Source organism: Panthera pardus, unplaced genomic scaffold (assembly GCF_024362965.1).
Source record: "Panthera pardus isolate Hobbes unplaced genomic scaffold, ASM2436296v1 HiC_scaffold_2, whole genome shotgun sequence".
Taxonomy (NCBI): domain Eukaryota; kingdom Metazoa; phylum Chordata; class Mammalia; order Carnivora; family Felidae; genus Panthera; species Panthera pardus.
In genome coordinates this window covers 28,529,112-28,550,822 of record NW_026526765.1, presented here as the reverse complement: position 1 = coordinate 28,550,822, position 21,711 = coordinate 28,529,112, and the positions used below count along the sequence as shown (strand labels likewise).

General features: G+C 37.8%; 1 pseudogene; it reads left to right on the top strand.

Annotated features, from left to right (window-relative positions):
- Positions 1 to 594: 594 nt before the first annotated feature.
- Positions 595 to 21,369, top strand: LOC109267658 (UDP-glucuronosyltransferase 3A1-like; annotated as a pseudogene).
- Positions 21,370 to 21,711: the final 342 nt, after the last annotated feature.

The following is a 21,711-nucleotide window of genomic DNA, read 5'->3' as shown; positions in this document are numbered from 1 at the left end:
AAATGATGGGAGTAAGATAGAATTTCAAAAAATTTACATAAAAGCAAAAAATATAGTAATAAAAATTAAATAAAAATATTTTTAAAAGAAACTGAAAGTAAAAATGAAGTTTTTCTCTTTCTGCATTCTAGAAAAAGAAAAGAAATGAAAAAGAGAAAAAAAGAAAAAGAAATAAAAAAAGGAAATTGTCTGAAAATTTGAAAAGGTGAGTATGCTGAAGTAGACTAAAATAAAATGATGGAAGTAAAGCATAATTTGAAAAAGATTACACAAAAGTAAAAAATATAGTAAAAAATTAAAGACAGATATTTTTAATAAAAATTGAAAATAAAAAATGAGTTTTTTCTCTTTCTGTATTCAAGAAAAAGAAAATAATTGTAAAAGAGAAAAAGGAAAAAGAGAGAGAAAAAGAAAATTGAATAGATGAACCTGCTAACAGATTGAAGTAGGACTGAAATTGCTTTGCTTTCCCCTAGAGGTCAGTCCATGCAGCTCTTTATAGTCCATGAATTAAACCGGCCCTGAGGTTTGTCTTGAAGAGAGAAGTTGGCCCAGTTGGGCAGGGCTTGGTGTAACAGCTCCGCTCTCCACTAGATGGAGCTGCTAGACTACTGGGGTGGATTGTTTTGGTGCTCGTCAGTGCACATGCGCATGCGCGAGAGCGGTGAAAAATGGCGCCAACCAGTCTGTTCTCCCGGATCAGCAATCATGCACCCGACCTCCATCTTCAGCTCTCCTCCACTCCCCGTTTCTTCACTCTCCGTGACCAGTCCCCAGGCACTACCTCTCTCCCGAGTTTTGTCTCAGATGCGGCTGCTTTCCCCGGCCCCTTACTTCCGAAGGACTGCAGCTTTGACCCGCTCCACACCTCTGCGGGAGGGTCTCACTGAGCAATGGCTGAATGAGCAGTGCCGAATGTCGGCTGCACCCAGGAACGCCTGCTGGATGCTGCTGTTGCCGATGCCCCAAGACTGTGGCCAGGTGCCAGCCCACCCCCAAAAAAGATCGCGAGACAGTGTAGCCTCAGCGTTTCAGGGACCATAGAAAATCGCAACACACATCCGGCATCAGGCTTCACCCTCAACAACCTTGCCCCAGCACCAGTGAATGTGGCTGTCTTCCAGGGTCTGCTGGGAACAGGCGGCTTCAACAGTCTCTACCAAGTGTCCCTCCAGCAGTGGAACCGCTTTTCCCTGTGTGGCCTGATAACCTCCCGGACCCCACTCTGTTCCTGGGGATTCACCTTTCCCACCAGAGCACCGCCAGGTATGGAGCTGCGGAGATGCAGCCTTTGTGCTCCCCTTGTTTACAGTCTTAATGGAATTTAAACCCTCTCTCCCTTTTCAGCTTAGTCCCTGCGGCTGTTTCCAATTTTCCACTTTCTCTGCAGCTGCTTTTGGGGAAGGGTGCTTTTCCCGTATGCTCCCCCCTCCCCAGTCTCTGTCCTCTCACTGCACGCAAAAGGGGTTCCCTAGCTTTCGGGGCTTCTTGCTCCCCAAGTTCAGTTTTTTGTGTCGCGTACCTGCTGAATTCTGTGGTTCAGGTTGTGCAGATTGTTGTGTTAATCTTCCAATCAGTTTTCTAGGTGTGTAGGATGGTTTAGTGTTGATCTGGCTGTATTTCATGGATGCGAGACACACAAAAAGCTTCCATGCTGTTCCGCCATCTTGGCTCCTTCCCCTATATTTTGGGTATTTATAAGGCAAGAGATTCTTGCCCCACATGGGACAAGCTTTCTTCTTTATAGGTCTACTCAGAATGTCTTTCTTTTCTTTAAATTAACTTTAGTAGTTTACATCTTCTAAGAATTTAGATATTTCAACAGTGTTATCTAATTTATTGACATCTAAAGTTCATAGATTTTTTTAATAGTCCTTTTAATTATTGTGTCAACATTAGTGGTGTTCCTTCTTTTATTTCTGGTCCTAGTAATTTGTATCTTTCGGTCTTGTTTGTCAAGTTTCTTGATCTCTTCAAAGAACTGGTTTTCATTGATTCACTATTGTTTTTCTATTTCTCATTTTAGTAATTTCTCCCCTAATCTTTTAATTCTACCTCCTTTTGTTTTAGGTTTAGTATACGTTTTTCTCCCAGTGTTTTAAGATGGCATAATATGTTATTGATTTGAGAATTTTCTTCTTTCTTTTTTAAATTTGTTAATGTTTATTTATTTTTGAGAGAGAGACAGAGAAAGGGATAGAGAGAACGAACAAGCAGGGGCAAGGCAAAGAGAGTGGGAGACACAAAATCTGAAGCAGACTCCAGGCTCCAAGCTGTCAGCACAGAGCCTGACGCAGGGCTCAAACCCACAAACTAGGAGATCATGGCCTGAGCTGAAGTCAGTTGCTCAACCAACTGAACCACCTTGGCTCCCCAAGAACTTTATTCTTTATGTAGGCATTTACAGCTTTAAATTTCTTTCTAGTACTGCTTTTGGTGCATATAATCTCTAAGTATTTTCTCTTTTCCCTTGTGATTTCTTTTTGATACATTGCTTCTTTAAAAGAGTGTTTTTAAATACCCATAATTTGTGAATTTTCTGGTTTTCCTTCTGTTGTTGATTTCTAGCTTCATCCTGTTGTGTTCAGATGTCCTGCAAAAATTGTATTTTAAAATCTATTAAGACTTCTTTGTGGCTGAACATATGGCATCTGCTGGAGAATGTCCCATGTATCCTTGAGAAGAATGTATATGCTGCTGTTGTTGGGTAGAGAGTTCTGTATGTGTCTGTTACATCTAGTGGATCAATGTGTGCAAGTCTTCTATTTCCTTACTGATCTTCTTTCTGGTTATTCTATCCAGTATTGAGAGTGGATTTTGAAACCTCCAATGGTTATTATATAACTGTGTATTTCTCCCTCAATTCTGCAAGTTTTTACTTTAGATATATTGATGTTCTCTCATTAGGCACATGTGTATTTAAAATTGTTATATTTTCCTGATGTATTGAAACTTTTATTAGTTTGTAATGTCCTTTTTGTCTCATGGGATATTTTTTATTAAAGGCTATTTGGCTGATATTTGCTCATCTGCTTTCTTTTGGTTATTATTTGCATGGGATATCTTTTTCTGTCATTTCCCTTTCAGTCTATCTCTGTCACTGGATATAAATTGAGTCTCTTGTAGATAGTGCATAGTTGGATCATGTTTTTCTTTGTGTGTGTGTGTGCCCTTTTGATTTTTGCCTTTCTTTATTTAGTTAGTTAATACATTCTTAATTTTGGAATAATTTTAGGTTTTCAGAAAACTTGTTAAGATTGTATAGAAAGTTTCCATACACCACTCACCTTTCCCCCTATTCTTAATATCTTTTTAATGTTTATTTATTTTTATTATTTCTTATTGAAGTATAGTTGATACACAATGTTACATTAGTTTCAAGTGTATGATATAGTGGTTGGACAACTCTATATGTTATGCTATGCTCACACACCTAGCTACCATCTATCACCATACAAATCTATTCCAATGGAATCATGTGTTTTTGTCCATTCTGCCATTTTCTGTCTTTTTAATGGAGAGTTTAAACTGTTTACAGTTAAAGTTATTACTCATAAGGAATGACTTAACTTCTGTAATTTCGCTATTTGTTTTCTATGTGCCTTACAGCTTTTTTTGTCCCTCATTTTATGCAATACTGTTTCCTTTGCGTTTAGTTGAATCTTTGTTGTGAAATGCTTAAATTTCTTTCTGATTTCTTTCTGTGTATATTCTATAGTTTTTTTTTTTGTTTTTTTTGTTTTTTTTTTTTTTTGGTATGTGGTTACCGTGGGGATTCATTTAGCCTGCTAAATCTATGTCACTCACATTTTACATTATATCAGCTTACATTTAATTACATTTAAAATTCTGCTCTTGTAAAGCTTTAGCCCCACACCTTTTTGCTGTTGATGTCACAAAATTATATTTTTATAAATTGTGTGCTTCCAGACATAATCTATCTTTCATCTCAAAGCATTAGTATCTTAAATTATGTAGAAAACTTGGAGTTACAAGCAAAGTTTAAAAAATATTAGTTTTAAAACTCCTATTTATCCAATAGTTCCTTTATGTTTGTTATTAATTGTTTTATATATTTGGGTGCTGCCATGGTGTGTGCATAAAAATTTTAGAATTGTTATATCTTCTTGTTGGATTGTCCCCTATATTATGATATAGTGCCCTCCTTTATCTTGTTATAGTCTTTGTTTTAAAATCTAGTTTGTCTTATATAATTATTACTACTCTGGGTTTCTTTTGACGTCCATTTGCATGATAAATTTTCTCCATCCCCTCACTTTCAATCTTAGGTCTAAAATTGTCTCTTGTAGGCAGCATATAGGTGGGTCTTTTTTTTTTTTTTAATCCAGCGTGGCACCCTGTCTTTTGATTGGAGCATATAGTCCATTTATACTTAAATTAATTGTTGATAGATATGTATTTATTGTCATTTTATTACTTGTTTTGTCATTGCTTCTGGAGATTTTCTCTGATCCTTTCTTGTCTTTGCCTCCTTTGGTCTCTCCTTTGCACTCAAAGGGTCTCCTTTAATATTCCTTTCAGGGCTGGTTTAGTGGTCATGAACTCTTTTAGTTTTTGTTCATCTGGGAAATTCTTTATCTCTCCTTCTACTCTGAATGATAGCCTTGATAGATAGGGTATTCTTGGCTACATATTTTTCCCATTCAGCACTTTGAATATATCATGCCACTCCCTTCTAGCCTTCCAAATTTCTGTTGAGAAATCTCCAGCTAGGCTTATGGGTCTTTCCTTGTAAGTTAAGGATGTCTTTTATCTGGCTGATTTTAAGATTTCTCTATATCACTATATATTATGCAAATTTAATTATAATATTTCTTGATGTTGACCTGCTTTTGTTGATTTTGATGGGAGTTCTCTGTGCCTCCTGGATCTGGATAAGAAGAACGCTCTTGCACTATTGGTGGGAATGCAAACTGGTGTAGCCACTGTGGAAAACAATATACAGGCTCCTCAAAAAGTTAAAAATATAACTACCCTATATTCAGCAATTGCACTATTAGGTATTTACCCAAAATATACAAAAAGATGAATTCAGAGGGATACATGCACCCCGATGTTTATAACAGCATTATCAACAATAGCCAAATTATGGAAACAGCCCAAGTATCCATCAACAAATGAATGGATAAAGAAGAAATGGTATGTGTCTACAATGAAATGTTACTTAGCCATAGAAAAAAAAAATGAAATCTTGCCATTTGGAATGACATGGATGGAGCTAGAGAGTATTAGGCTTAATGAAATAAGTCAGTCACAGAAGGACAAATAACATAATTTCACTCATAGGTAGAACTTAAGAAACAAAACAAATAAGAAAAGAGAAAAAAAGAGGCAAACTAAGAAATAGACGGTTAGCTATAGAGAACAAGCTAATGGTTACCACAGGGGAGGTGGATCAGGGGGTAGGTTAAATATGTGACAGAAATATGCACTTGTGATGAGCCCTGGGTGTTGTACAGAAATGTTGAGTCACTATGTTGTGTACTTGAAACTAATATTATATGTATGTTAACTAACTGGAATTTGAATAAAAATTTAAAAAACCCTAATAGTAGTTTCTAATGTACCAGTCTCTTAAATCATGTAGAAAACAAAAAGTGCAGTTAAAACCATTGTTAGAATAGTACTAGTTTTTATAATTATCCATGCATTTACCTCTGCTAAAATCTTTGTATCTTCAGATACCTTTGAGTTAGTATCCGGTGTCCTTTCATTTTCCCTTGGAGGACTCCATTGAACTTTTCTCTCAGTATAGGTCTAGTGGCAAAAGATTTCCTTAGGTGTTGTTTATCTGGGAATGTCTTAATTTCTCCCTCACTTTTGAAGGACAGTGTTGCCAGATGCAGAATTTTTTGTTGCATTCAACATGCCAGATGCATTCTTTTCTCTTAGTGCTTTGAATATGTTGGCCCACTGCCTTCTGACTTCTGATTTCTGATTAGAAATCTATTGATAATCTCATTGATAATCACTTGTATGTGATGAGTCAATTTCCTCTTGCTGCTTTTAATATTCTCTCTTTATCTTTCTAAATTTTGATCCATAATGTGTCTTGATTTTAGTGATTTGAATATGTTGTCCCACTGCCTTCTGATTTCTGATTTCTTATTAGAAATCTATTGAGGGGCACCTGGGTGGCTCAGTCAGTTAAGCGTCTGACTTCAGCTTAGGTTATGATCTCACGGTTTGTGAGTTTGAGCCCCGCGTCAGGTTCTGTGCTGATGGCTCAGAGCCTGGAGCCTGCTTCGGATTCTGTGTCTCCCTCTCTTTCTATCCCTCCCTGACTAGTGGTCTGTCTCTGTCTCTCAAAAATAATAAATGTAAAAAAAATTTTTAAAAAGCAATCTATTGATAATCTTATTGATAATCACTTGTATGTGATGAGTCAATTTCCTCTTGCTGCTTTTAATATTCTCTCTTTATCTTTCTAAATTTTGATCATAATGTGTCTTGATGTGAGTGTCTGAGTTCATTTTGCTTGGAGTTTGTTGAGCTTCCTGGATGTTTATATTCATATCTTTCATCCAATATGGGAGGCTTTCAACCATTATTACTTAAAATGTTCTCTCTATCCCTTTCTTTCTCTCTTCTCCTTCTGAACATCCACAATGTATATGTTGGACTCTTAGGCTATGTTCTCTTTTCTTAAATCTTTTAACTTTCTCTTCTTCAGACTGTATCATTTCCATTGTTTTCTTTTCAGGTTCACTGATAATTTCTTTCGCTTGCTCGAATCTGCCTTTGAATCCCTCAAGTGAAATTTTCATTTCATTTATTGTATTTTTCAGTTCTAAAATTTGTTTTTGTTTTCCATTTAGATTTTCTATCCTTTTATTGACATTTTTATTTTGCACACACTTTCCCCTTGACTTTATCCACATCTTGCTTTAGTTATCTGAGAATCTTTAAGGCAGTTATTTTAAAGTCATTGTCTAGTATATCTGCCATCAGGTCTTTCTCTGGGACAGTTTCTGTTGATTTATTATTTTCCTCTCAATAAGACTTAGTGTCCAGTTTCTTGGAGTATCTTGTGATTTTTGTTGAAAACTGAAAAATTGAATCTAATGGTGTGTTAAATCTGGAGATGAGACTTTCCTCCCTTCTCCAGGATGTGAGATTTTTGTTATTAATTTTGTTTATTGTTTTTGATGGTTTTTAAAAATTTTTTTATCCTGCCTTTGTGGTGAGGATCAACCTGAAGTGTAAATTTCACTATTCTCAGGTCTTTAATCAGCCTTGTCCTGGTCATAAATGGACGCTTTCTAATGTTCCTGGTATATATAGTTGTTTTCCAATGTCCTAACATTTAAAAATTTTTTAATGTTTATTTATTTTTGAGAGAGAGAGAGACAGAGAGACAGAGAGAGCATGAGGAGGGGAGGGGCAGAGAGGGAAGGGACAGAGGAACCAAAGACAGCTCTGTGCTGAGAACAGGGAACCGATGGGGGGTTCAAACTCATGAACCATGAGATCATGGCCTGAGCTGAAGTCAGATGCCTAACTGACTGAGCCACCCAGGCGCCCCTCCAATTTCCTAGCCTTTAATGTGTTCTCTCAAAAGGGAAAAATAAGAAAAACAAGGAAAAAAGGCTATCACCCTTTTAAATCCCCGGGAGTCCATGTCCATTCAACCACAGGAGGAGGTGCTTGCAACAATGGGGCACTGATGGAAAATTATTGTTACTGACTTATTTGTCTGCACCTCTTTGATCAGAAGGAGCAATCAGCAATCAGAACACAGATACTTGATATTTGGAGGAGAAGGTCCTTTTTGCCCTTTCTGGCTCCTGAAACGTATGTGCAAACTGCTTTATGAACACATGTATAGCTGCCTGCTTCGAGATTGAGGGTTGGTGGAATGGGTAGCCTGTTTTGTGATAAGAGATGAAATTATCTGCAATTTACAGTTAAAGACTTCCCCTGGGTGTTAAAAGCCGTCAATTGACTGCAGAGTTCAAAAATAGTTATCTTAGACAGATTTTGCCAGTGGACTTGTTGTCTAGGTCAGGAGACATATTCCTGGTGCTCCAACATCATCCCAGAATTTTCCTCACATACATATATACTTCTGTGGGAAAATGTGTTTTGGAAGGCTTGTAATACTGTGATGCATCCTTGACAGTCAGGGTTGGAAAGACCTTCAAATGAACAAGTACTTCTCCTCAGAAATCCAACTGAAGTGCCTTGGTGTATGCTCTATGTAAGGCTGTAGCATCTACCTTTTTGTGAGCTCCTATGTGAATGTGTCTTGAATGAGTAGTCTCAGTGACTCTGCAAAAGAAGTTTGTTTTCAATGCAGTGTCATACATGTGCTCCCGGAGAAAGTTAAATGTGGTTAAGATCTTGTTCACAAAGCTTATTGTGAGGGAGCTTATTGTGAGGGCTGTTGAGGTAGTCCATGAGAATCCAGTTACAAGTGATTTGTATCCTTCAAAGATGAAGATGAAGAGAAATGGCAGCTGAGAGCTTGTTGAAATAGGAGTTGAGCAGAACATATGTGCCAGATGTGTGATCGTGAGATAGTATTTATTAGTACATACTTAGAAATAGCAATTTCAGTAACATTGGAGATGGGCACCCTAATAGATGGGGCTTGGCATTAAAGTTTATAGTAGTGCACTGCAAGGCACCATTCATTCTTTCCAGGTTTAAGAGCAGTCCAAATTAGGCATTTAAATGGAGAACCACTGGGAGTAATCACTCCTTCACTAAATAGGATTTAATCCTTAAAGGAACCTCTTTAATATGAAATGGGTTTATTAACAGTTTTAATGTGTTGAGCAGATCCAAAGTGTGCCCTTTTGTTACACTGGCTGTAAATGCCAAAATCTTCATTTTATTTTAAATTATGACTTGTTAGATGAGAACTTCCATGCCTACATTGAGGTCATTTAACAAATGGGTTTTCTAACTATGGGATATTTAATTTCATGTGTTAAGACAGGGCATGATATTTGTATTCTACCTAATATTTCGTAACTCTTAAGAGTTACAGACTCTTAAAAGTAATCCCAAGGAATTACCTTGATGAATGCAGATGGCTATTTTGGTGTATGTGTTATTGTTGCCCCAGTATTGACTACGAACATTGAGGTTTGTCATTGGTGTATCTCATGCAATGTTAAAAGTAATTCAGAAGCTCTGATGTAGAGGTGCAAAAGACAATGTGTACCCTTTTTCTGTTATAGTTTTTTTTTTTTTTTAAGTAATGTTAGATTCCACATGTGTCAAAAGTGAGACCTCTGCTTTAATTTCTTTCCTCACTCTCCCACCCTGCCTTTCTCCTCTGTTACCTCTTTCTTTTGGTTGTTGTTAAATGTATTTGGGGGGGGGGGAGGGTGTCCATTCTAACTCGCTCATATTTGTAAGTTTCTTCTTCAGAATGTCCCAATTAGTATCATCAAGGCTAGGGGCCTCCTCAGTGATGATTTTGAGAGATGTGACATTAAGATGAGTTTGAATTAACCCCTTGAATTAACTCCATGGGGGTGTCATCAGTGTTTTGCCCTATTACTGTTTTTTTTTTAAGTTTATTTATTTATTTTGAGAGACAGCATAAGCAGGGAGGTACAGAGAGAGAAGAGAGAATCCCAAGCAGGCTCCCTATGGCCAGCACAGAGCTGGATGTGGGGCTTGATCTCATGAACTGTGAGATCATGACCTGACCCAAAATCAAGAGTTTGATGCTCCACCGACTGAGCCACCCAGGCGTCCCCCCCTCCCCATTACTGTGTTAATCAAGTTTTGCTTTTAGCTACATAGATATAATCAGCAGCAGTAGCAAAGGCATTTTCTAGGGTTCTAGTACACCATCTACTTTTATGGGTGTGAATCTCATCATACCACATGGTGGCTACTCTTCTTCATACCATTCAGTAGGCTTGTAAATTGGAATCAGTCCTACACCGGGGGACTGTTTCTAATAGGGGCAGTGCCTGACTTAGACACACAACCATTGGTCACAGGGTTCCACCTAGCCTAGTGTCAATCACAGTTCATGCTGGAATCCAGAAATACAATCCAATCTAACACAAAAAACAGGTTTATGTGACACACATGACCAGGGCCACTTAAAGGCTAAGTTCATTCTTTTCTCTCTAAATGTCATTTATGGAAGTTTTTGAGTGGGATGGAGGTGAGGATTCCCCTACTTGGGTCTGGCTTGCTTGGCTTGAAAATCTTGTTAACACAAGGGAGGGCATATTGAGGCTTTCTTCTCAGTTTGCCCAGTTGAGAAGATTAAGAAGGTATAATTTGAAAGTTGTCAGCAGTCCAACCTGAAAAATGGTCAGAGTCTGTTATATATGAATTATAGGGGAAATTCCAGGATGTTAAGTAGGGCTGCACAGGACTACATTTAAAAAAATTTTTTTTGTAATGTTTTTATTTATATTTTAGAGACAGAGAGAGATAGAGCACAAGTCGGGGAGGGGCAGAGAGACAGAGGGAGACACAGAATCTGAAGCAAGCTCCAGGCTCTGAGCTAGCCACAGGACCAGTATTTTTAACTCAGCCTTGGCATTTTTTTTTGGCAGAATAAAAACCTTTGCATGTTAACACCTTTAAGAAATACTGTTTTTTCTAAAAAAGAAAGGACTGGGGAGCTAAGATAATAAAAGATCTGCATTTAATTTTTTTGATGTTTATCTATTTTTGAGAGAGAGAGAAAGAGGGAGAGTGCAAGCAGGGGAAGGGCAGAGAGAGAGGGGGACACAGAATATGAAGCAGGCTCCAGGGTCTGAGCTGTCAGCACAGAACCTGATGCAGAGCTTGAACCCACAAACCATGAGATCATGACCTGAGCCTAAGTCGGATCCTTAACCGACTAGCCACCCAGGCACCCCATAAAAGATCTGTATTTAAGTAAAAAATATACCACTCACTATATGTTCAATCTTGATAAATTATTTGACACTCCATTCATCTTTGTTTTCTCACTTGTAAAATGAAGAATAGTTATACCTTTAAGTGAAAGTTTTAAATAGAAACTTCCAGTACCTTAAATTGAATAAAAATGATGGAATCATTGTAAATTTCTCAATAATTATTATCAGGTCCTATGATTGAAGAAATGAGAAGGCAAGCAAAAGAACAACAACAACAAAAATACTTCAAAAAGCAAGCATTCAAGTATATATAAACCTTTTAGAATAAAAATACTGTGGTATCATGCTAATATTAATCTGGGGTGTGTGAGATAATTATATCTTTCCCTATCGTTTTTACATTTTTAAAGAAAAGAATGAAAAACCATACCAAGTTATCAGTTGGCCTCCCACTGAAGATTATGAAAAAGAAATAAAGAAAAGTTTTAACTTTTTTTATGACAGAAGCTTTGCATAGCAGGTAATTTCTTTTATTCTCTGAAAGAAAGACTTGACATTTTAATGAAACAAATGAATGGTTGAATGTATGGACACTTGGAGTGAATTTAAGAGAAGAAATAGATGCATGAATGTATGAGTGGATAGATGGGGAGATCAATGATGGATGGCAGTGATTGGATGAAGTAGATGAGTTTTGCACTCCCACTCATTCAGTCTGTGTACTGTGCCTCTTCCACTGAAAGCATGGAGGTATTTCTGTATAGCGTGGGGGATTCTTCCTTCTGGATCTTCTTGGCAACACTTCACCTATATAGCCTTTGTGTATATAATCTCCCCAATGGAGAAGTTGGGGTAGACAACTTAATTTTCCATTGTTGGTAGGCAAATCAGAGCCACCATTTTTTTTACTTACTTTTCTTCTCTTCTTCTTACATAAATTCAAGAATGGAAAAATCTTATAAGCACTGATTTTTTATACCTTGAGCCATTGTCTTTTAAGCTCATTTAAAAAACCAAATACCTTGATGATATACAATGAGAGGTTAGCCTGAGAGTTGTTATCATTGCCTGGGATCTATAGAAAGTTCTTCCTCTTTGACATTAGAGCAAACAAATGTATGCTTTTTTGATTAATTATAGTAGCCTAACCCTATCTCCCCTGTTTCCTTAAAATTGTATTCAATTGTCAAGGTGGTTCTAATATTCGGCATTTTCCATAAAGTCTTTTTCCTTACTTTTTATTACTTACTAGAAGACCCAATTCTCTCGTTTATAAGGGATCTGATCTAAAATATTCATTTGAAACTTTGTCTTTGTCATCTTGTGTTATTCATAATTTTTAAGTATGTCTTGCCTCTGCTCCCCAGCTTGATACTTCAAAGACTGGCTGTACATTCTTGTTAAAAATGGTGCAATACACTGAGAAAAGTGCTTTCCTATATTTTGTTAAATTTATTAATTTAATTTCAAATGAGATTAATGCTCTACTTTGAGGAATTTGTACTTTATATTTTGAATTTATTCTCAATATGTAGCAATCATTCATTATGTAAAATATTTTAAAAATATAATAGAGAATAATTTCAGCTAATCATCTGTTGTCACATGAAGTTGATTTGAATCCCCAGGTAGACATCTGCATATTGCTAATGAGTTCTCACCTAAGGGCCTTCCTTAAGTGAGCTGACATGGTGCAGTGTTGTACAGGTAACAGGTTTGCTGGGCCTTTGATTCTCTCAGTCCTTCATTCAAGTAGAAGGCCCATGGGTTTCCAAATCACCTGTACCTGTAAACTCTGGTCAGGAGCATTCTCATCTACTTGTTCAAATGTTGTACAAAAAGGGTCATTTTCTTTGCTCATATGTTGTGCGAAAAGGGTCATTTTCTTTGGAGGCACTGCTGCAAAAGCATTGAAGGAGAATAGGGCCATAGACAGCGTCTTATTTAGGTATCAGTAAAATTTTAGCATTAACTACTTTGACTACTCTAGCAAGCATGAAATAGAAAGGTTAATGATAAGCTTCAAATAGGTATGTATGTATGTATGTATGTATGTATGTATTTATTTATTTATTTATTTATTGTTTTAAATTGTTTACCTCATAGGCTAGAAAGATAGAAACCTTGTATTCAGCTTAGAATTGGGATTCTAATATTATCATCACAAAGTTCCTTGTGTGAAGCAATCTTTCAAATATAGACTGTACAAAATTTAAAGAACAAAAAAGGGCTATATTATCAACATTGACAGACTCTGCTACCAAGTTACTTCCACAGTTAGGCTGGGAAACAAGACAGTCACTCATAAACAGTATACAGATGAAAATTAAAGAGAGCATCACAGAATGTGTCAGGTAGATATGGAACTGTGAGGTCTGCTACAGTCAGAGATGACTTCCAAACCAGAAGGCTCTTGAATTGGCTGGATGGTGGGTGCGAATGATTGGCTGGAGAAGGGGGAGGAGGAAAAGGGAAAACATTTTAGGAAGGAGAAACACTTGGAGCAGAGTGACCAGAGTAGAGTACTCATTGGACACTGGTAACATAGGTGGGCAGCTGCCAGATGTGGTCTGACATAACTGGAGTATTTTCTTTGAGTCAAAGATTCTCCTAAGTATTGTGAAATTAACATCTCCAGTGAATATTTGTCATCATTATTTTTTTTCCTTACAGAGAAGCACTTGACGGCTTTGTAAAGTTAATGGAACAACTGGAAATTCGATGCAGTGATTGCTAAGGAGAGGCAATATCATGGGTTCCTTAAACAAATGAGAACTTTGATCTGGTATTTGTTGAAGCATTTGACTTCTGTTCTTTCCTGGTTGCTGAGATGCTTGGGAAGCCATTTGTGTCAATTCTTCCCACACCGTTTGGAAGTGTGGACCATGGGCTACAAAGCCTTGTTTGTGTCTTATGTTCTAGTGTTCCATTCCTTGCTAACTGATCACATGGACTTCTGGGGCAGAGTGAGGAATTTTCTGATGTTCTTTGATTTCTTCATGAGACAATGGCGAATCCAGACTATGTTTGACAACACCATCAAGGAACATTTCTGGAAGGCTCTAGGCTGGTTTTGTCTCATCTTCTAAAGAAATCAGAGCTGTGATTTGTTAACTCTGACTTTGCCCTTGAATTTGCTAGGCCCCTGCTTCCCAACACTGTGTATGTTGGAGGCTTAGTGGCTAGACCTGTTACAAGTACCACAAGTAAATGAAACCTTAGCTCTTAATGTGGACCTCTTGCAAAACTCTTCAGTGCGGAGTTGGTGGTTCCCGTCCCAGTGGGAACTGAGAGTGAAATAGAGTGAGACAAGCAAAACACCTAAGATATACTAATTTAATTTAATTTAATTTAATTATTATTTTTATTTTTTCTATTCTATTATCTTTTATTTTACTGTGATCAAAATAGGTAATATGAGATCTACCCTCTGAACAAATTTCTAACAGCCCAACATTTAAGTATAATTATTGTTATTTTAGGTTTATCCATTTACTTTGAGAAAAAGAGAGTGGGTGCAAGCTTGCGAATGGGGGAGGGGTAGAAAGAGAGGGAAAGAGAGAATCCTAAGCAGGCTCTGTGCTATCAGTTCAGAGCTGGGCACAGAGCTCGATCCCACAAACCATGAGATCATGACATGAGCCAAAATGAAGAGTCAGACACTCAACTGACTGATCCACCCAGGAGCCCCATACAACACAGAATTATTGACTGTAGGTACCATATTTACCTCAGATCTCTAGATCTTATTCATCTCACTTACCTGTAACTCTTTTTCCTTTGAGTAGTAACTAGTCACGACCCCTTCCCCCAACCCCTGGAAATGAAAGACTACTTTTAATTCTATGAATTTGACTTTTAGATGTCTTATATAATTGAAATCATGCAATGTTTGTTTTCTGGCTTACATCACTTAGCATAAAGTGATAAAGGTTCATCCATGTTTTCACATACTGAAAAATTTCCTCCTTTTTAAAAATTAAATAGTATTCCATTGTGTGTGTGTGTGTGTGTGTGTGTGTGTGTGCGTGCCACAATTTCTTTATTCATCTTTTGATGGATATTTTGGTGGTTTTCTCATCTTAGCTATCACAAATAGTGCTACAATGAATGTGGGAGTGCAGATATCTCTTTGAGATCCTGATTTTGTTTTCACGACTATATACACAGAAATCAGTTTGATAAATCATAAGGTAGTTTTATTTCTAAATTTTTGAGGAATGTCCACACTGTTTTCCATAATGGCTGCACCATTTTGCATTTCCAACAACAATGTATAAAGTCCACAATTACTTGTCTGTATGCTTTTTTGATAATAGTCATACCCACAAGTGTGAAGTGACACTTCATTGTGGTTTTGATTTGCATTTCCCTGATGACTAGGTTGAGGATTTTTTCATATATCTTTTGGTCATTTGTACTTTATCTTTGGATAAATGTGTATTCAAGTACTTAGCCCATTTTTTAATAGGTTTATTAGGATTTTTTTACACTTTTGCTATTGATTTGTGGACCATGCTGTATACTTTGGAGATTAACCTCTTTTCAGGATATGGTTTTTAATATTTTCCATTCTCTAGGGTGTTTTAGTCTGTTGATTGTTCCTTTAGCTGTGTAAAGCTTTTTGGTTTGATTTATTTGTTTGTTTATTTATTTATTTATTTATGCATGCTTGTTCGTGGTCCTATATCATTGAAATCATTGCAGAGACCAATACCATAAAGTTTTCCCTCCTGTGTTTTCTTCTAAGAGCTTTGTAGTTCAGGTATTATGTTTAATTCTCTAATCCATTTTGAGTTTTTTGTATGCTGTAAGGTAAAGGTCCAATTTTATTCTTGTTCATGTGGATAGCCATATGCTGGGATTCTCGTGATAGGGTATTTTCAAAACTATCTGCCAGCTCTCATGAGTTTGGTTAACATTTTCCTTGGGTGCAGTACCTTTTCATTTGGTTTCTGGATTTCTTACAAGGGAAATTTGAACATGAAATGTTGCTAAACTGGCATGTTTGTAGGGGGAAGGAGCATCCAGGGCTTCCTACTCTGCCATCTTGCTGATTCCAGGGTCCACTTTTAAGGAAACACTTCCTGCAATGGTCATGGAAGTACTGTTAGGTCCCACATGACCCTGAGATTGAGGGTCTTCTTAAATAATGATACCCAGGTCTCTTGTTATGGCTTACCATAGACCTAGCCTTGGTGGTAAAAATGCTTCAATAAATCTATCTATCTATCTATCTATCTATCTATCTATCATCTATCATTTTTTTAACGTTTATTCATTTTTGAGAGAGAGAGAGAGGGAGAGAGAGCAGAGAGAGAGAGAGAGAGAGGGAGAGCACAAGCAGGGGAGGGGCAGAAAGAGGGAGACACAGAATCCGAGGCAGGCTCCAGGCTCCAAGCTATCAGCACAGAGCCCAATGCAGGGCTTGAATTCACAAACCATGAGATCATGACCTGAGCTGAAGTCAGACACTTAACAAACTGAGCCACCCAGGCACCCCATCAATAAATCAATATTTTAATTTTCATTTTTTTATTATCACAGTAAATAATCATGGAGTGTGAGGCTACCACATGAATGAATTTTTGTGGAGATAAGTTACCCATGTGATATATTAAAAAAATAAGACATAGTATAACCGGGTTAGGACTATTTCGACTCACAGCAAGAACTGTGGGCATTATCTCCAATGTCTCCTTCTTATAGAGGCCTGGTTCCTGACTCAGCTTAGATTTTCTGATTTGATTGGTCTGGGAGTGGGTCTAGGTATTATAAGTTTTAAATGTTACCCAGATGGTCTGAATGCAGAGCCTGAACTCATAACCACTGCTCTAATAGTTATAAAAATGAAGTAGAGCTAAGTTTAGTGGTTGCCCGTTGCCTGCAGGTAGGTACTGGGTTACTATTATATGGACATTATCTCATATATTATATATTGTGCCACCTTGGGAGAACTGTCATGATCTCCAGTTTTATAAATGAGAGGACAGATGTTCAGGTGATGTACATAATATTCCAACACCATTCATCTCAGAGCAGCAAAAGCCCATATCTGGCCTGGACTTTCTAGGCACTAAAGTCTCTATTCTTTCCCTACTGATCTTGCACTGAGTGAACAGAAAAAGTTGGGGGAATGGTTCATGGGCAAAATGGACTTTGGTTCATGGTGACATTTAAAAAAAAATTTATATTTATGTTTACTTTGGTTTAAATGCTGGATTGCTCTATGTGAGAAGGATCCATATCTATTTTCTTACTGCTGAATATTCACTACTTAATACTGTACCTACAGCAAAGTAGACCCTTAACAGTAAGTGATAAATGTTGAATAAATTGGCAAAAACTCTTCAACATTATATTAAGATGGAGTTATAGAGAATTTAACCCTTGGGTCAGTAAGAAATGTCTATTGGAAACCCTGAAAAATAAATTAAGGGCTGTATATTTTACACTCTGTGAATCTGAAGAAACAGAACTGGGAAGGAAGACACACCAAGTTGAGAGAACAGGGGGCCCCATGTGTGGAGATATAAGGAAGATGGCCATGAGGCTGGGTTCCTTTGGTGACACTGGCCAGACCACAGAGTGGACGATTCAATTGCATAAATAAGACTAGGCCAAAACACAGATCTTACCTGACATGATGGTAGGTCAAGTCTTGGAAGTGAGACAGGAGTTATTAAAGAAGAGAATAATGGAAGTGAAGGTGTATAAACTTTGAGATAACAGATTTTGGCTTTGTACAGTTTTTCTTCTCTTATTTCCCAAGTTTTCTGTTGTGGCCAAACAGACATAGTATAAATTTTACCACTTTAGCCATTTTGAAGGGTACAGTTCAGGGGCATTAAGAACTTTCATATTGTTGTGCAACCATTACCTGCCTCCATCTCTAGAACATTTTTCTCTTCCCAAACTGAAACTTCATACCCACTCAACAGTGACTCCTCGTTTCCTGTCTGCATCCAGACCTTGGCAACTACTATTCTCCTTTTTTCTGTATGAATTTGACAATTCTAGGTGTCTTATGCAGGTGGAACCATACAATAGATGCTCTTCTGTGATGGCTTGTTTCACCTTGCATAATGTCTTCAAGATTCATGTATGTTGTAGCATGTGTCCAAATTTCTTTATTTTTTAAGGCTGAGTAATATTTCATTGTATGTATATGCCACATTTGTTTATTCATCTGTTGATAGACACTTGGGTTACTTCCAATGTTAGCTATTGTGAATAATGTTGCTATGAAAAGTAGCGTACAAATATTTGTTTGAGTCCCTGCTTTTAATTCTTTTGGGAATATACTGAGAAATGGAGTTTCTGAGGCATATAATTGTAATATTTAATTTTTTGAGGAACTGCCATATAGTCTTTCACAGTGGCTGCACAAATTTACATTTCTACCAACAACGCACAAGGATGCCAATTTATCCATACTTTCACAAACACTTGTCATTTTCTGTTTGTGTGTGTGTGTGTGTGTGTGTGTGTGTGCGTGTGTGTGTTTTAGTTTTGTTATTCGCCATCCTAATGGGTGGGAATTGGTGTCGCATTATGGTTAGATTAAAATTTCCCTGATTAGTGAATTTTACCATTTCATAAACTTATTAGACATTTATATATCTTCTTTGAAAAAATATCTGTTCAAGTCTTTGCCAATTTTTGGATTTTGATGGGGGGTTGGAGAGAGTTATAGTTCTTAATTTAATCTGGATATCAATCCTTTATCAGATATATGACTTGCAAATATTTCTCCCACTTCCTTGGTTGCCCTTTTACTATGTTGATAGTGTCCTTTGATTCCTAAAGTTTTTATTTTTTATGAAATACAATTTCACTATTTTTTATTTTGTTGACTGTGCTATTGGTGTCTTATCGAAGAAATCACTACCAAATATAATGACATGAAGATTTCTCCCTATATTTTTTGCTAAGAGTTTTATACTATTAACTCATACCTTTAGATCTCTAGTCTATTTTATGTTGATTTAGAGTATGGTATAATAAAACTGGTTCAAACTCAATCTTTAGTATGTGGATATCCAGTGTTCCAACACCATTTATTGAAAACACTGTCTTTTATTTTATGAATGGTCTTGGCACATTTGTCATAAGTTATTTATCAATCTGTCTATCATCTATCTATCTATCTATCTATCTATCTATCTATCTATCATCTACAGAGAGTGTGAGTGAGGGAGGGGGAGAGGTAGAAGGAGAGAGAAAATCTTAAGCAGGCTCCATGCCCAGTGTGGAGTCCATCATGGGGCTCAATTTCACGACTGTGAGATCATGACCTGAACGGAAATCAAGAGTGAGATGCTTAACCAACTGAGTTATCCAGGCGCCCCTGTCATAAGTTATTTGACCAAATATACATCTTGTTTTTTATTCATGTATGTGTATATCTCTCTTTATGCCAATACCACATTATTTTGATTATTGTTGCTTTGTATTACATTTTGATATCTGGAAATGTGTGACCTTCAACTCTTCTTTTTGTCAATGATGTTTTGTGTACTCAGGTTCTTTTGAAGTTTCATATGAATTTTAGAGTAGGTTATTTATTTCTGCAACAAAATGTTATTCACTATTGATAGAGATTGCATGGTATCTGAGATCATTTTGGATAGTAATGACATCTTTAAAGTATTAAGTCTTAGAGCCCAGTAAGCCTGGGCTTTATTCCATTTATTTGTGTCCTTTTATCTTATTTTATTTTGCCTTATTTAATTTTATTATTTTAATGTTTATTGTTGAGATGCTTTCCCTGGTGTTCTGAAAGATTTCAGCCTGACATATTCTGATCTGTTCCTGATTTACAACAGCTCACCCACGCATCCTTTTTTTTTGTCACCCACGGTGGGATGAATAGCATAATGGAGGGCATCCAACATGGTATGCCCATGGTGGGGATTCCCATCCTTGGAGATCAGCCTGAAAACTTGGTCTGAGTAGAAGCTAAAAGTTTGGTGTCTCTATCCAGATTATGCAGATAAAGGCAAAGACATTTGCTCTGAAGATGAAGAAAGTCATGGAAGACAAGTGGTATGGAGCTCTCTGAACTTGTCGTCGTTTAGGCTGAATGAAGATATGAAATACGAAGGGCCCTGTGTGGCACATTTTTGCAACAAAAGTGAAACTTCCAGGACACAGAATGATATTAGTATGATACTAACAGCTAACCTATTTCCTCTGAGAGCAAGACTAGGCATTTAGGTTATATGCCAAGAACAATTTTCTACCAAAAGGGTTGTGAAGATTCTGAGGGGATTTTGGGGCTGCTTACAGTAGAATTGCACTGAGGCAGAGGTTGCCTTTCTGTCCTCTAATATGCCAAATTGTTTCCTGCCTCAGGCGCTTTGTCAGTGCTGCTTCCTAGAACATCCTTCCTTCTCCTCTCAGGACTGGCTCCTTCATGGCAGTCAGGCTCATGTCCAATGTCCTTTCCTCAGATAGGTGATCTTTGTCTGACAGTCCTAAATGCACTTCTCTCTCACACCCTTCAATCATAATTCATTTTTCCTTCTTAACACTTCTCAGGATCAGTAACTACCCCATTTCTTTCGTTTTAATTTGTTGTGCGTCACTCACACTAGAAAGTAGAGAGGAAGCTCCCCTGGATGGCCCAGTGTGTCTCTTGCTTTCCCCTGCATCCCCAGGGACTAACACAGGGCCTGCCACACAGTAAGTTGGGATGAATTTCTGTTGAGTCAGTAAAAGGGCCCATGATGTCTTAGGTAAATTCCCATCCAGCACAATGATCTGATAACCAGGATTAACTGAATAACTTATTAGGATTTCAGGGACATCTACCCTGAGTCGTGGGTATGTTACATCCCATATATTCATATATATTTTTTCCTTTAGCGACCTTAAGCCTCCTGGGTAGAGACTTTTCCTTGCAGCTTGGTCACTGTTTTATAGTTTAGCACCTTTAGCGCTAGGCAAGGAACTTTGCGTGGAGGGACCAGTTTAAACCTTTCCGTGGAACCAGTTAGACTATGACAAGACCAGGCCAACAACTTTTCCTTGAAACTGAGTCTTCTGTGTGTGGAGGGAAGAGTGTGTGTGATACAAGGTCTCTAAGACTTCTGGGACCACATGAGTAACGCCCACCTCTGGGTCTGCCAACAGGTACAAGTCAGCAGCGGTGGCCGCCAGCATCATCAGGCGCTCCCACCCCCTGACCCCTGCCCAGAGGCTGGTGGGCTGGATCGACCACATCCTCCAGACAGGGGGTGCAGCCCACCTCAAGCCCCATGCCCTGCAGCAGCCGTGGCATGAGCAGTACCTGCTGGACGTCTTCTTGTTCCTGCTGGTGGTCACCCTGGGCACCCTGTGGCTCTGCGGGAAGCTGCTGGGCATGGTGGCCAGGTGGCTGTGTGGGGCCAGGAAGCTGAAGAAGGCCTGATGGGGGTGCAGCCTTGATGGGTGTTTGGGGAGCCACTGGTTCTAGAAGGCTTTCCCCAGCACAGGGCAGCCCTGGTGTCTTCCCCATATTGGCACCTGAGGGTGGCACACAAATATTTCCTCACCATTTACTGCATCTATTTAGAAATTCTTATGATATAATCTTGGGAACCTTTTTTCAAGTTGTGGTAAAAAATATATTCTATAAAATTTGCCATTCTAACCATTAAGTGTACAGTCAGTGGCATTAAGCACATTGACATCATTGTGCAAACATCACTGTCACTCATTTCAGAACTGCTGTCATCAACCCAAATTAAAACTTCATGCTGATCAAACAGTGATTCCTCATATCCCTGCCCCCACATCTCACGCCACAATCTCAGTCCCTGTTCTACTTTTTGTGTCTGTGAATTTTATCTTGGCTTCTTGACTTGCCCCTCATCAATAG